The following is a 14,010-nucleotide window of genomic DNA, read 5'->3' on the forward strand; positions in this document are numbered from 1 at the left end:
GGTTTGAGCATACCCAACACACATGCCCCTTCCCAGTCCTGTGGCAACTCCGAATAGGCTTTCTTACCACAGATCCAGTACAAATTTGCTGGGGCTCTCCAACTAGATGTGATGGATAAATCAAACTATACGTCCTTTAAATTGGCATATCTTGCAAACGGGTTAGATGGTTCTGAGACATTTGAAGCCGACCACCAAGTTGTATTCTTTGTATCATCATCATAAGCTTTTTGCCCTAGACAAGTTAATTCTCCTACAGAAGTATTATACATCATTCCTTTCCTTGCTATGCAAACATAACCTATGATGGAGGTCTTTAATCTCCACTCAGATTTACCTCTAACACTCATCTGATAATCGGCTTGCGAAGATATGAATTGTTCAACTGCCTCAGAACCGGACATTACCTCCTTTGCTTCCCAAGGCCATTGGTCTCCCATGTTAGTACCTCCACACACATAGCAGTTGGTAACATTAAGACTACCGGCAATACTTTCAGCTAGATCAATGAACAGGTTTTTAGCGTTATGGGGGATCTTGTTATCTATACTCATTTCTTCATAGAAGGAATGGTATACCTGATGAGTTTGGGAGGTTACCGTATCGGTCTCTATCCCTATAAACAATACTGTCCCAGGGTCTAAACCCGTCCCGTATATTTGAAACCCAAATAAATTACCATATTTATGTAAGAACTTGTCGGGGTTATTTATAAGAATATGGACCGGATTGCATTCCATAGACTTACAGTATGGATTGGTAGGCAACTTAGTCACAATCATGTCCTTGTCTGCTGTCTGTCCCCAAGTTGCCCACCCCACACAAGACCAATATGGGTGTAACGGATCGCCTGGCACCCCGACTTGGTACCTCCGTTAATGGATGCTCCTAGTGCTTCCTGAGGACTCCAAGCACTCTGGCAGACACCACAATCACCGAATCAGAGAAACCTTTAAATTCTCCCAAGCATATGAATGCTGTAGACCATTGAATAGGAACCATATGAATAGGCTTGTACTCCTAGCAGTCAACTGGAACAGCATGCAATAAATCCTTCCCCCAATAATGAGACGACACATCACTTTGAGGGTTAAACAGGAACTCTGGACTGGCTCATCCAGCCTGGCTTTTATTACACTTGTACACTTACAGGCCACACCCAGGGGGAGGCATAAAATATCCAATCACATACATGGTTCAGCCCACACATCCCCTCCCCTCAGATAACATTAAACCCAATTATCCGGTACACCTTTTCAGCCAAGTTCTGGATGTACCCCAAAACCCGGGGGTACACCTTTGAATCCAGCATCGCTGGATAGCCCTTATTCAGGGGGACAACATATTCAAAATTCAAGTCATTCGGATGAACGGTTCGTGAGATATGGGGTTCCAAAGATTTGACCGACCGCATGGGTAAAGTATCCGAAAACAGTTCCATGCATTTTGGCCCTGCGGTCGGTCACAAACAAGGGAATGAAAACAGACAAATTGCCTGTGTTATAGAGCCTGGAGAGGGTTTGAATGAATTCCCTTGTTTGTGGGGTTCTTTCTACCGAACGGCGGGTCATTCGGTAGTTTCTATACGAATTTCTGGAAGTATGGAGGTCTCAGCGGTGTTTGCCTAGTCAAGTGTCCGATTTTAGTTCCAGACACTCGACGGCAAAACACCGCTGTTCGGTAGTTTAAGATGGCCGCCGCCACGTGTTTGTTTCCCGAATGGCGGCCACCCAGAGGACAAAGAATACATTACACTGATTGCCAATTACCCGTTTGCAACATTGTTGCAAACTGTAATTGGAGGCACACTTATTCCTGGGTGGTCTGGTTGTTCGGTAGTTTCACTCAATATAATGAATGGAGTGATTCTACCGAACAATCAGTTGAATGCTGCATACATATCCCAGGTTAAACTTAACACACAAATACACATATAATATTACAGGCAGTACACTAGAATATGTAGCACAGTCTTAAAGGGACAGTAGTCCCAAAAGTCCCAATATGTCCATAGATGCTGTTAAAAGGGCCAGTAGCAGCAATATACAGTACAATATGCCCCAAATAACCCAAGGGCCATAGTCAGTAGGTAGGAGGCTAGCAAACAGGCTTCTCCAGGGCCCAGTGGCGAGGTTGGTTTCGCCACAATGGGCAAAAGTTATAATCTCTATTTGGGCATCTAGGACTCACATACTTATTTTTACTGCTGGGACAAATATATTTATCGTTAGACCCATACGTTCTCTCCCATCTAAGATCCCCACATACATTCCACGGCTTTCTACCACTTGATATCGCCTTACACGCATCAAATAGCAGAACACCCGAAGAATGTACGGATTCTAATACCGTTTTGTTAATTAGGGTCCCCTGAGGATCTCCATTCCTGAGAGTCAACCAAATTGTACGGGGTTGATACTCTGGACTGAAGCACTTAGGTTCTCCTACTCCTAAATGGCACACACTATATTCTATATTTAAGTATCTACATCTTGATACATCTCCTTTACACTCGTATTGCGAATGCCAAATTAGGGTCTGGGAAATATGGTTACCTGTCCTTGTAGTCTTAATGCATACCTCACAGCTAGGAGTATCGGTACCTCTACCTTCCTGAATATAAAAATACACATATAACAACATTATCAGAAACACATCTTTCGTCGTCATCCTCAGTCTTCGTCCGTGCGATGGCACCTCAGCTTCCAGGATGTAAGGGCTGCAGGGAATGGAGTTCTGCTCGTCTTCACAGGGGTCCCTTCGAGACTTTGACTGACTTTTAAATCACTCGTTAGTGGGTGGACAGGCTTTATTATGGCCGTCTCACTCACTTACCAATCTCTGAAAGAATAAAATTTGTAATCCACAAGGTTCCTCGTCACTCCGACTGAGTCGTGCGCTTTAACCGGATCTTGCAGGGATTCTCTGGATCTGCTGTAGCTTGCCAAGAATCGACCGCTGCTGGTTTAACCCTGGAGTGATGTATCCACGGAGTCACTTCGGCCACTTTTATCGCTGTAGGGGTAGACAAAAGAACAACATAAGGACCTCTCCACTTGGGCCCTAACGGTACATTATTCCACTCTTTAATCCACACTTGGTCTCCTGGGTGGTAACTATGAACTGGGGGATAAATATTCACAGGTAATCTATCTTGTACCCATTTCTGTACCTCCTCCATAGTCTTACCCAACTCTACAACCTGCTGCCGGGTAATTCCTTCTCCCAACTGACTCAAATCCCCCCTTAAGTTACCAAGTACGGGAGGTGGTCGCCCATACATGATTTCAAAAGGACAGAGACCCATCCTTCTGGTAGGTGTACTGCGGATTCGCAATAGAGCTATGGGCAAAAGAACGTTCCACTTAAGTTGGGTTTCCTGACACATTTTTGCCAACTGGTTCTTAATAGTTCTATTCATTCTCTCTACTTTACCAGAACTCTGGGGTCTATATGCCGTATGAAGCCTCCACTTTATACCAAGCATATGAGTCAGTTGTTGTAGGCACTGATGAACAAAAGCTGGACCATTGTCCGATCCTATAGAGCAGGGTAGTCCATATCGGGGTATTATTTCTCGTAGCAGGAATCTCACAACTTCTCCTGCTTTCTCTGTACGAGTAGGATATGCTTCTACCAAGCCTGAATAGGTGCACACAACTACCAGTAGGTAACGATGTCCACCAGATTTAGGCATTACTGTATAGTCAATTTGTAAATCGGACATGGGGAGTCCCCCCATAAACTGAACTCCTGGTGGCTTTACTGGTCCTTGCCTTGCATTATTTTTAGCACACGATACACATCTTCGTACAATGGCTTGAGTCAAGTTGGACAATCTTGGTATGTAGAAATGTTTTCTGAGAGATTCTTCTGTGCTGTCCCTCCCAGAATGTGTCCCGTTGTGATAGTTTTGGACAATTTCTACCGCTAGTGATGCTGGAATAACTATTCTCCCATCTTCTAACTGATACCATGTTCTCCAAATACTTTCCAGATTTAGTCTTTAACCACTCCTCTTCTTGAGCTGTATAAACAGGAGTCCATTGAGACAGTGGAGTTGGTATAAGAGCAGCTATATGCTCCACATATTCCTGTCTTTCTGATTCAGCGGCACGCTTAGCTGCATTATCTGCCATCCGATTTCCTTTGGTTACATCACCATCTCCTCTCAGATGCGCCCGACAATGTATGATACCGACTTCTTTCGGCTCCCACACTGCTTCCAATAGTTGTAGGATTTCAGCTGCGTACTTGATTTCTTTGCCTTCTGAATTCAATAGTCCTCTTTCTTTATACAAAGCTCCGTGGGCATGAGTGGTTAAAAACGCATACTTGGAGTCCGTGTAGATGTTCACTCTTAAACCTTCAGCCAATTGTAACGCTCGTGTCAGTGCTATCAATTCTGCCTTTTGGTCTGATGTTCCTTTTGCCAGTGGCCGAGCTTCTATCACCTTGTCTATTGTTGTTACTGCATATCCTGCATAGCGGATCCCTTCTTTCACATAACTACTGCCCTCGGTGTAATATTGAACATCGGGATTCTGGATGGGAAAATCACGAAGATCTGGTCTACTTGAAAATACTTCATCCATCACTTCCAAACAATCATGTTGACTTTCAGTAGGTTGTGGCAAAAGGGTAGCTGGATTTAAGGTATTAACAGTCTCTAAATGCACTCTTGGGTTTTCACACAACATTGCTTGATACTTGGTCATACGGCTGTTACTAAACCAATGATTTCCTTTGTAATCCAACAACGTCTGTACTGCATGTGGAACTCGTACATAAAGTTCTTGACCCAGAGTGAGTTTATCGGCTTCAGCTACTTGCAGGGCGGCTGCAGCTACGGCTCTTAGACAAGGTGGAAGTCCACTGCCCACTGCATCCAATTGCTTAGACATATAGGCAACAGGTCTTTGCCATGATCCCAAGTACTGTGTCAATACTCCCACAGCCATTCTTCTTTGCTCATGTACATACAGGTAGAATGGTCGTGTGTGATCAGGTAGACCTAATGCTGGGGCACTCATCAAAGCCTTCTTCACATCTTCAAATGCCGTTTGTTGTTCTTGAGTCCATAAGAAGGGGTCGTGCTCTGTACCTTTGATAGCTGCATACAGAGGTTTTGCCAGTATCGCGTAACTGGGAATCCATATCCTACAGAAGCCTGCTGCCCCCAAGAATTCTCGCACTTGTCTTCTATTCTTGGGTATCGGTATTTGGCACACAGCTTCTTTTCTCTCTGGCCCCATAATTCTTTGACCTTCAGAGATATGGAATCCCAGATATTTGACAGTTGGCAAACACAACTGAGCCTTCTTTCTAGACACCTTGTATCCTGCCTTCCAGAGAATGTGTAGTAGATCGTGCGTTGCTTGCTGACATATTTCCTTTGTGACTGCTGCTATCAACAAGTCGTCTACATATTGTAATAGTACACACTCTCCTGGGATGGACTCGAAATCCAGTAGATCTTGACTTAGAGCTGAACCAAATAGGGTAGGTGAATTTTTAAACCCTTGAGGCAGTCTTGTCCAAGTCATCTGGCGTTTTGAGCCCGTCACAGCGTTTTCCCATTGGAAAGCGAAGATACATTGGCTTTCTGCGGCAATTCGGAGGCAAAAGAAGGCATCTTTGAGGTCTAAGACTGTAAAATAGGTAGCCCCGCCCGGAATTAAAGCAAGCAGGTTGTACGGATTGGGTACAACTGGATGTATACTAACAACCGCATCATTGACTGCTCTCAAGTCCTGCACAGGTCGATACTCATCTGTACCGGGCTTTTGAACAGGCAGCAATGGGGTGTTCCAGGGGGAAGTACAGAATTTTAGGATACCATACCGTATGAACTTATCCAGATAAGATTGAATGTTCTTCTTAGCCTTCTGTGTGATGTGATATTGCCGTAGGCTCACTGGATAAACCCCAAGTTTTACTCACTGGATAAACCCCACCTATTAAGTTCGATCTTAATAGGTGGAATATTGCGGGCCAGTCCTGGTGGGTTGTTCTCTGCCCAAACTCCTGGTATGTTGAATAAGGATTCATCACTCCTAGGGTTTTGGCTAGTCAACGCTGTATAAAGTCATCACTCTTCTTCCTTTGGTACGGATAATGTCATAATACCTGAAGGTCCATTAAACTTTAAGGATGTTGTTCCGTTTGGTAGGAACGTAATCTGCGCTTGTAATTTGGATAGCAAATCACGTCCCAGCAATTGGACTGGACATTCAGGCATGTAAAGGAATTGATGTTTTAATACGTGGCCTCCCAATGTACAGAGTCGACTTTTAAGAACCGGTTTTGCAGCACTTCTTCCAGTTGCTCCTATTACGGTAATAGTTCTTCCAGATGGAGGAGCAACTAGGTTAGTCACCACCGAATGTTCAGCACCAGTGTCGATCATGAACGCACTCCTTTTTCCCCCTATTGATACATCGACCATAGGCTCCGCTCGACCAAGGGGGATGGAGCCCGGTCGGTATCAATAGTCCTCCATGACCGTGTCAGCCAATCCTACGAAGTCCCTACTTTCTCTATCGCGGGACCTTTGCGCTGCTGGATAATACCTATCTTCTCTTACACTTCCTCTGTTACCATTACTCCCTCTATTACCATTACTCCCTCCGGGGCCTCCTCTACCTCTCGCTCTGCCTCTAAAGTTTCCATAACCTGCCCTGGGTGGGTCTCTCTCGTACTGCTCTCTTTGCGGACACTCGCTTCTCCAATGCCCTTCTTCTCTGCAATACGCGCACTGATTCCTACTCAGGGGCTCCCTATTCCACCTACTATCGCCTCTATCTGGGCCCCGTCTATCTACGCCTGCGATCGCTACCGCTAGCATATCAGCCTTTTTACGCATCTTGCGCTCTTCCTCTTTCTTACTTTCTGACTCCCTATTCATGTACACCTTATTTGCTACCTCCATTAGTTGGGTGATGGACATTCCTGCAAACCCTTCTAACTTCTGTAGCTTGCGCTTAATATCTCCGTAAGCTTGGCTGACAAAGGCAGAGTTTACCATTCGGGAATTATCAGCGTCTTCCGGATTAAAGGGGGTATACAAGCGGTATGCCTCCAATAATCGGTCATAAAAGACACTGGGCGCTTCATCACTTTTCTGAATCACCTCAACTGTCTTCGGCATATTAATAGCTTTCTTCCCTCCGGCTTTCATGCCAGCAATTATAGCGTCTCTATAGGCTTTTAGTTGACGCATGTCTGCGCCATTAACGTTCCATTCGGGATCGGTATTAGGATAATGCGTTGCGGCCCATGCTGCTGGATTGGCTTGATTTAAAGTACGGGCTTCATCCTCTAGCGCTTTAATGGCCGCTTGGTTAATCCTAGTCCTTTCCTCATTATTGAACAATGTCATTAATAACTGCTGGCAATCAGCCCATGTCGGATTGTGTCTGAACTATCGAGGTGAACAGATCAGTCATAGCTTGTGGTTTCTCAGTGTACGAGGAATTGTGGGTCTTCCAATTCAAGAGATCGGTAGTCGTGAACGGGACATATACGAAGACTGGGTCAGCATATACCATTTGACCTGTGGCATCGAGATAGGCTGACCCAGGATTCAAACGAAGAGGCATCTGATAATGTTTGGGTTGTTGGGTACCGGTCAGTTGTCGGGTTAGTATAGGGCTACGTGGAGGGGCGTCGGTTATGGGTTCCGGTCGGGGGGTAGTAAGGCGTGGGGATGTAGAGGCTCTATTGTGGGGAAGGCCGGTGAATAAAATATTCCGAGCCGAGCTAGAAGAAGCTTGACCGGAAGTTTGAAGTGGCGCCAAATCAGGATAATCGGATCTAACGGGGGTTGGTTCCGGAAGGGGAGGTTTAGTACGGCGGGGGGTGGATTCTGAACTGGAGGAGGAAGCGGAAGTGGATGGGGACAATGGGGGAAGGGGTGTAGAACTTCCTGTACTTGTATCACTTCCTTCTACAGGGAAGTAAGGGGGCGGCATAGGGATCTCGGACTCAGGGGGCGTGTCCAAAATGGGCCTAACCATAGTCCTAGTGGACAAACAAGTCCTGGCCACCATGAGGCGACATTGCTCCTCGTGGCATATCCGAATCCATCTTGGCGAGTCGTTTACGGCCTGTCTCCAACAATCAATATATGGAAACTGTCCGTAAAGTTCAGGCCTACCTGATACAGCCACGTGTACACGCTGTACCAGAGTTGGATCCAAACTGCCACGTGGCGGCCATGCCGCAACCAAAGTAGGCCACTCCCTAGTGCACAAAGTGACCAAACGTACAGGAGACATTTTAACCCCAAAATCACATGTTGTAAATCCCTTTTTAAAATTCTTTACCATACAACCTAAGGGATCCAAAATCGTTGACTCCGACGCGCCCATACTTATCAATGGAGCGTCGTTGACAACGAATACTATGCACACGTTCTATTCAACAGTCACACCCGTTTCTTCCGGCAACAGCACCACGTGGTACAGTTACCAAGTGAAACGTACACAATAACACAATAAACACTCAGGGAATTCCCGTACACGCACAGCTGTTACACCAGTCACTAAATAATCAATATTATGCCCTTTGGCGAAACTATACAGTCACCCACGCTATAATTCTCTATATATGAATTACCCGTCTATAACACACCCCAGTAACATCGTCTTTTACAAACAGCGGTTACAGTACGGTTAGCATAGGTCAAAGCACAATTTAAGGTCACAATACAATTATTAGTGGTTATGGTGTTAAACATGCAATAGACGACAATGATTAGTACTTATATACAGTGTCAGTAAATATACAAGGTTATGGTACCGTGCACTATAATACAGCAACACACTATTAACACTCTCGCTAGACGGCTGAGCTCGCGCTATCTAACAAGATATACACTTTACTAACAATCTTTAACACATATACAATCCCAACTAAACTATTGGCCAGTACCTTGATGGACTACCTAAAACTATCTACATCCGTTTTGGTTAGCCACACTGCCCAAGCACCACATATAGCGAACTAGAGGGCGGAATTTACAACAGAACCCTTTTAGTCTTTCTACTCTTTCAATAGTCTAGTGGGTTCCAAATTTACACGCCTTCCCACTTAGCCAAGATAGGTTGAGATCTAGCAAACGATAATGTACATCAGAGTCTGCTTAGTCTCCCGGTCCCTCCGACCTAGCGAACAAATTGTACACCCTAGAACGCTAGTCTAGACAAGACACCGGTGTCCGGCTAGGGCTATTTACACAGAACCCCGCCTGACTCCAAACCAAATCAAACGGTCTTACTAAAGAGCGTTCGATTGAGCGGTGCGCCTTCGCTCCTTCCCTCCGACAGAGGGGGCAGATTCCATACACAGATTTAAACCCCTTATGGGCCTACCGCACAATCGGTATACCCCTAGTGGGTCCGCCGTCTAAAACAGCGGTCGTCTTACCTCCTCGTTCCTGAACCTGAGTTCACACTCATCCACGGGGACACCCCAGCACTTCTTACGTAGAAGCCGATGATCTCCTGGACAACAGACCAGTGGCGCCGAGACGAAGGGAGGTCCACGCAGAAGTTCAGGGGTGCAGCCGTAGAGAACGTGGGCAAAGATAGTATTGATATTGATATTCGGATCGTATTAGAGAGTGTCCAGGGAATTGCCTGTCCTTCTGGATGATCTTATTGATTATATCATCCGTATTGCTAATCGTATTAGAGAGAGACGTAGTCATGTATACACAGATGTTACCTGCTTTACCCAATACTGCGCTACTAGCATTACCCCCTTCTAGCCAACCTCCCCCTGAACCCATGCAATTGGGTGCTACTGGGTTAACTGAGGTTGAAAAATCATATCGAAGAAGGGAAGGGTTATGCCTTTACTGTGGGAAAAGGGGACATCTTCTAAGAACCTGCCCTGAACTGCAGGGAAAACTTCAGCACCTAAGGCCTATAGAGGGGCCGGCCTCGGGTGTTATGTCGTTTTCACCTCACGTCCCCATTGCTAGACCGTTTATTACAGTTACCCTTTTTGTTAGAAATACTACTATGATTACCAAAGCCTTGATATATTCAGGGGCTGCTGACAATCTTATGGATGAGAGTTTTGCTAAAACCGCATCTTTGACTCTGATCCAAAAGGTCACTCCCTTGGCCGTGGAGGCCATAGACGGTAGATCACTGGAGAAACCTCTGGTGACCCATGAGACCCAAGAACTGGTTATGTCTGTGGGTGCCTTGCACAAGGAAAGATTGTCCTTTCAAATAATCGACTCTCCTACAACCTCTATCGTTTTGGGCTTCCCCTTTTTGGTTAAACACAACCCAATGATTGATATTGGGGTTGTTTGGAGATTCTCTCCTGGGGGAAGTCTTGTCAAAGAGATTGTATGACTCATGTTTGTCCTGTTAGCTTGCTTAATGTGCCCACAGCCAAACCACTTTCTGTTTCTGTCCTCCTGTGTATGCAGACCTAGCAAAGGTTTTTGAAAAAAGGGAGGCAGATAAACTGCCCCCACACCGTGAATATGATTGTGCCATAAACCTCTTACTTGGTACTATGCCGCCTAAGGGTAAGGTATATCCTCTTTCCGAAAAAGAGAACCAGGTCATGGAGGAGTACATACAGGATGCCTTAAGTAAAGGTTTTATCAGAAGGTCCTTCTCTCCTGCTGGGGCTGGTTTCTTTTTCGTTGCCAAAAAGGAGGGTGACCTAAGGCCATGTATAGACTACAGGGGTCTGAACAATATAACGATTAAAAACGCCTACCCTATCCCCCTCATCACTGAGTTGTTTGATCGTGTTAAAGGTTCTAAGTACTTCACCAAATTAGATCTCAGGGGGGCTTATAACCATGTCCGTATAAAGGAGAATGACGAGTGGAAGACAGCGTTCAATACTCGTTGTGGGCATTACGAATATCTGGTCATGCCTTTTGGACTGTGTAATGCTCCTGCTGTGTTTCAGGACCTCATAAATGATGCCGTTCGGGATCTATTGCATGTCTGTGCCGTGGTGTACCTTGACGACATACTTGTATATTCTCCTGATTTGAAGTCACATCATAATCATGTTAGGATGGTGCTTAAAAGGTTATTACAGAACGGACTTTATTGTAAGTTAGAAAAATGTTTGTTCGATCAGACCTCTGTGCAATTCCTAGGATATATAATTTCTGAACAGGGTTTCAGTATGGATCCTGCTAAATTGGAGGCCATACTGTCCTTGCCACTTCCCCAAGGACTTAAGGCTATCCAGCGTTTTATAGGAAATTTATAAAAAACTTTTCACCACTTATCTCCCCTATAACGAAGCTGACTAAAAAAGGTCTACACCCTAGGGTTTGGGCTCCTGGAGCCCTTAAGGCCCTCAAAACTCTCAAGAAGGCATTTGCCTCTGCTCCAGTGCTACACCACCCTAATCCTTCTCTTCCCTTTGTTATGGAAGTAGACGCTTCTGAATCAGGTGTGGGAGCAGTACTGTCACAGAGGTTATCGTATGACAAACCCCTCCATCCCTGTTGTTACTTTTCAAAAAGGTTGTCTGATCCAGAAAAGAATTACGATGTTGGGAACTGGGAACTATTAGCTATCGTGTTAGCTTTTAAGGAATGGAGGTACTTATTAGAGGGTTCTAGACACAAAATTATGGTTATAACAGATCATAAAAACCTCTCCTATATAGCTGATGCTAGAAGGTTGTCCGGCCGGCAGGCTAGATGGTCTCTATTTCTTTCACGCTTCCAATACGTTATTACCTATAGACCTGGTTGCCGTAATGCCAAAGCTGACGCTATCTCTCGACAGTATGAACCTTTAGAATTTGTTAACCCGACTCCTGAACCTATTGTACCTGCGTCTCAGATAATAGCTCCTTTCATGCCCGGTTCCCTTTGAAGCCTTCTGTTTCCCGCCCTCTGGGCGGTCTTCGAGGGGGGGGTAATGTCAGGATCCCGCGGGCAGCTGCAAGGGGAGGCTGCAGTCCGCTCGTGGCACTCACCCTCCAGCCGTCCGCGGTCCCCTTCCTGGCGTGCGCTCGGCGGGCGGCTTCCTCCCAGCCACGGATGCCGCCCGCGTCTTCCTCTACGTCCCCCAGCGGCAGCATGCATGATGCTGCACGCTGGAAGACCGCCCAATTTATTAAACTCCGGGGTCAGCCACCTGACTCAGCGTTAAAGGCACAGTGCCTCAATCACAGTGGGAGGTCTAGATATCTCCCACGTGTGATTGTTAATTCTGATTGGAAATTATCCAATCAGAATTAACCTTATGATTTAAATACTTACCTTTCCTGCCCTGTTGTGGTCTTTGCTTGCTTGCATTGCTACTGAACTTGTGTTTCTGGTTACGTACTCTCTGGCTTGTTTATCTGACTTTGTGACTTTCTCCTACCCTTTGACCTCGGCTTGTTTCTCGTTATTCTGTCTTCTGGTTCCCCTTACTCGGCTTATCTCCTGTCTATTGTTTGTGTGCTTAGCCCGGCCACTCTAAGGTCCGGTACTGCACCTTTTCTGTGTGTGTGTTAGCGTGTTTGGTTCCCGGAATCGTGACACACCCTAAGCAAGTGCAGTGAAGCAAAAACAAGACTCTGAGAGCAATGGGATCAGGTAAAAACTTAGTTGCTTGCCCGCTCAGGTCAGAATGACCCTGCCCATAAGTACAGTACAGTTGTGAAATTATTATTATGATTTTTAATATTATTCATTGCATTTATATAAAGCCAACTTTTTCTGCAGCGCTTTACAGTATTATAAAAAGAGGGAAATTAACAAATATTCAAATCAAAATAAAACAAGAAAATGTTTGAAAGAAATATAATAAATGTTATTATATTATATGAAAGTTACTATAAACTTATTCAGATAGCATTATTGGGTACGCCGCTAAGATAGGGGAGTTTCATCAGTCTCGTCCCCCAGTCTTACCCACCCATATCAGCTTCAGACCACTAAATCTAATGACAGGAACAGGGCATCAATGTGCGGCAACAGGAGAGAGAAACTCGACACCAGAACCTGCTCTGCAAGATCACACTGACCAGACCCTCCCTTCTTCCCCTGTCAGGATGTGCAAAGTGAAGAGATCTTCCATATGTACATGTGTAAATCTGTCAGGCATGCCCAATGCACTTTTCCAGAATTCCTATTAAAAGGACACTGGTTAGATCCCGCCGTCGAGAGAGTTTGGAAAGCATAAAAGCGAATACTCAGAATTTTTTAGCTAAAGCTTTTAAATGAGACCGCTGTCTCATGCATGCCCCTTTAAATGTCCCTTTACATGTTAGAATACAAGTTACTTTATTGTTTTTAAAGTTAAGGGGAGTAGGAATAGGGGGCAGTAGTAAGCAGAAGAAATAATATCAAGACATGCCATTTGTATTATGGTATACCTATCTTCCACTGCACCTCGCTACAAGTGGATATGCAAAGACCTGCAAAAGTAACATCTACTTTAAATATTTAAAGGCCCCACTAAAGTGGCAAATTACAGACTCATTTTTCTACTGAATTGAGATTTATTTTTAAACTATTGGCAAACTGGCTTACTGAACTATTACACAATTTAGTCTATCATTTCGAGGTTGGCTATATGACAGACAGACAAATGTTCAACAACACTCAGGGACGTATTAGCCGCGAGGCAAACAAGGCATTTGCCTTGGGCGGCATTTTCCAGGGGGTGGCAAAAAAAAGCCGCCCCAAATGCCCAGGGCAAATGTCTTGTTAGACTTGCGGCTAACTAACAATCCGGGCGGGCGGGTGGCGCTGGCGAGGGAGCACTTTCCCTTGAGCGCTCTGCTCAGCTCCCTCGCGCACCGCAGAGTGATGCCGGGAGCCGGAATATGACGCTCAGGGGAAAGTGCTCTCTCGCCAGTCCCGCTCAACCGACGGCCCAGCAGCCCTACTAGACCCCAGGGAGAGGGAGAGCCCTCCCCCCCCCCCCCAGCATTCCCAAAGGTAAGGAGGCTGGGGGGTTATATATAAAATGAAAAAAAAGTAAGGGTGTTAATGTGAGTGAGTGTGTGTGTGTC

Source organism: Pelobates fuscus, chromosome 2, assembly GCF_036172605.1.
Source record: "Pelobates fuscus isolate aPelFus1 chromosome 2, aPelFus1.pri, whole genome shotgun sequence".
NCBI classification, from domain to species: Eukaryota; Metazoa; Chordata; class Amphibia; order Anura; family Pelobatidae; genus Pelobates; species Pelobates fuscus.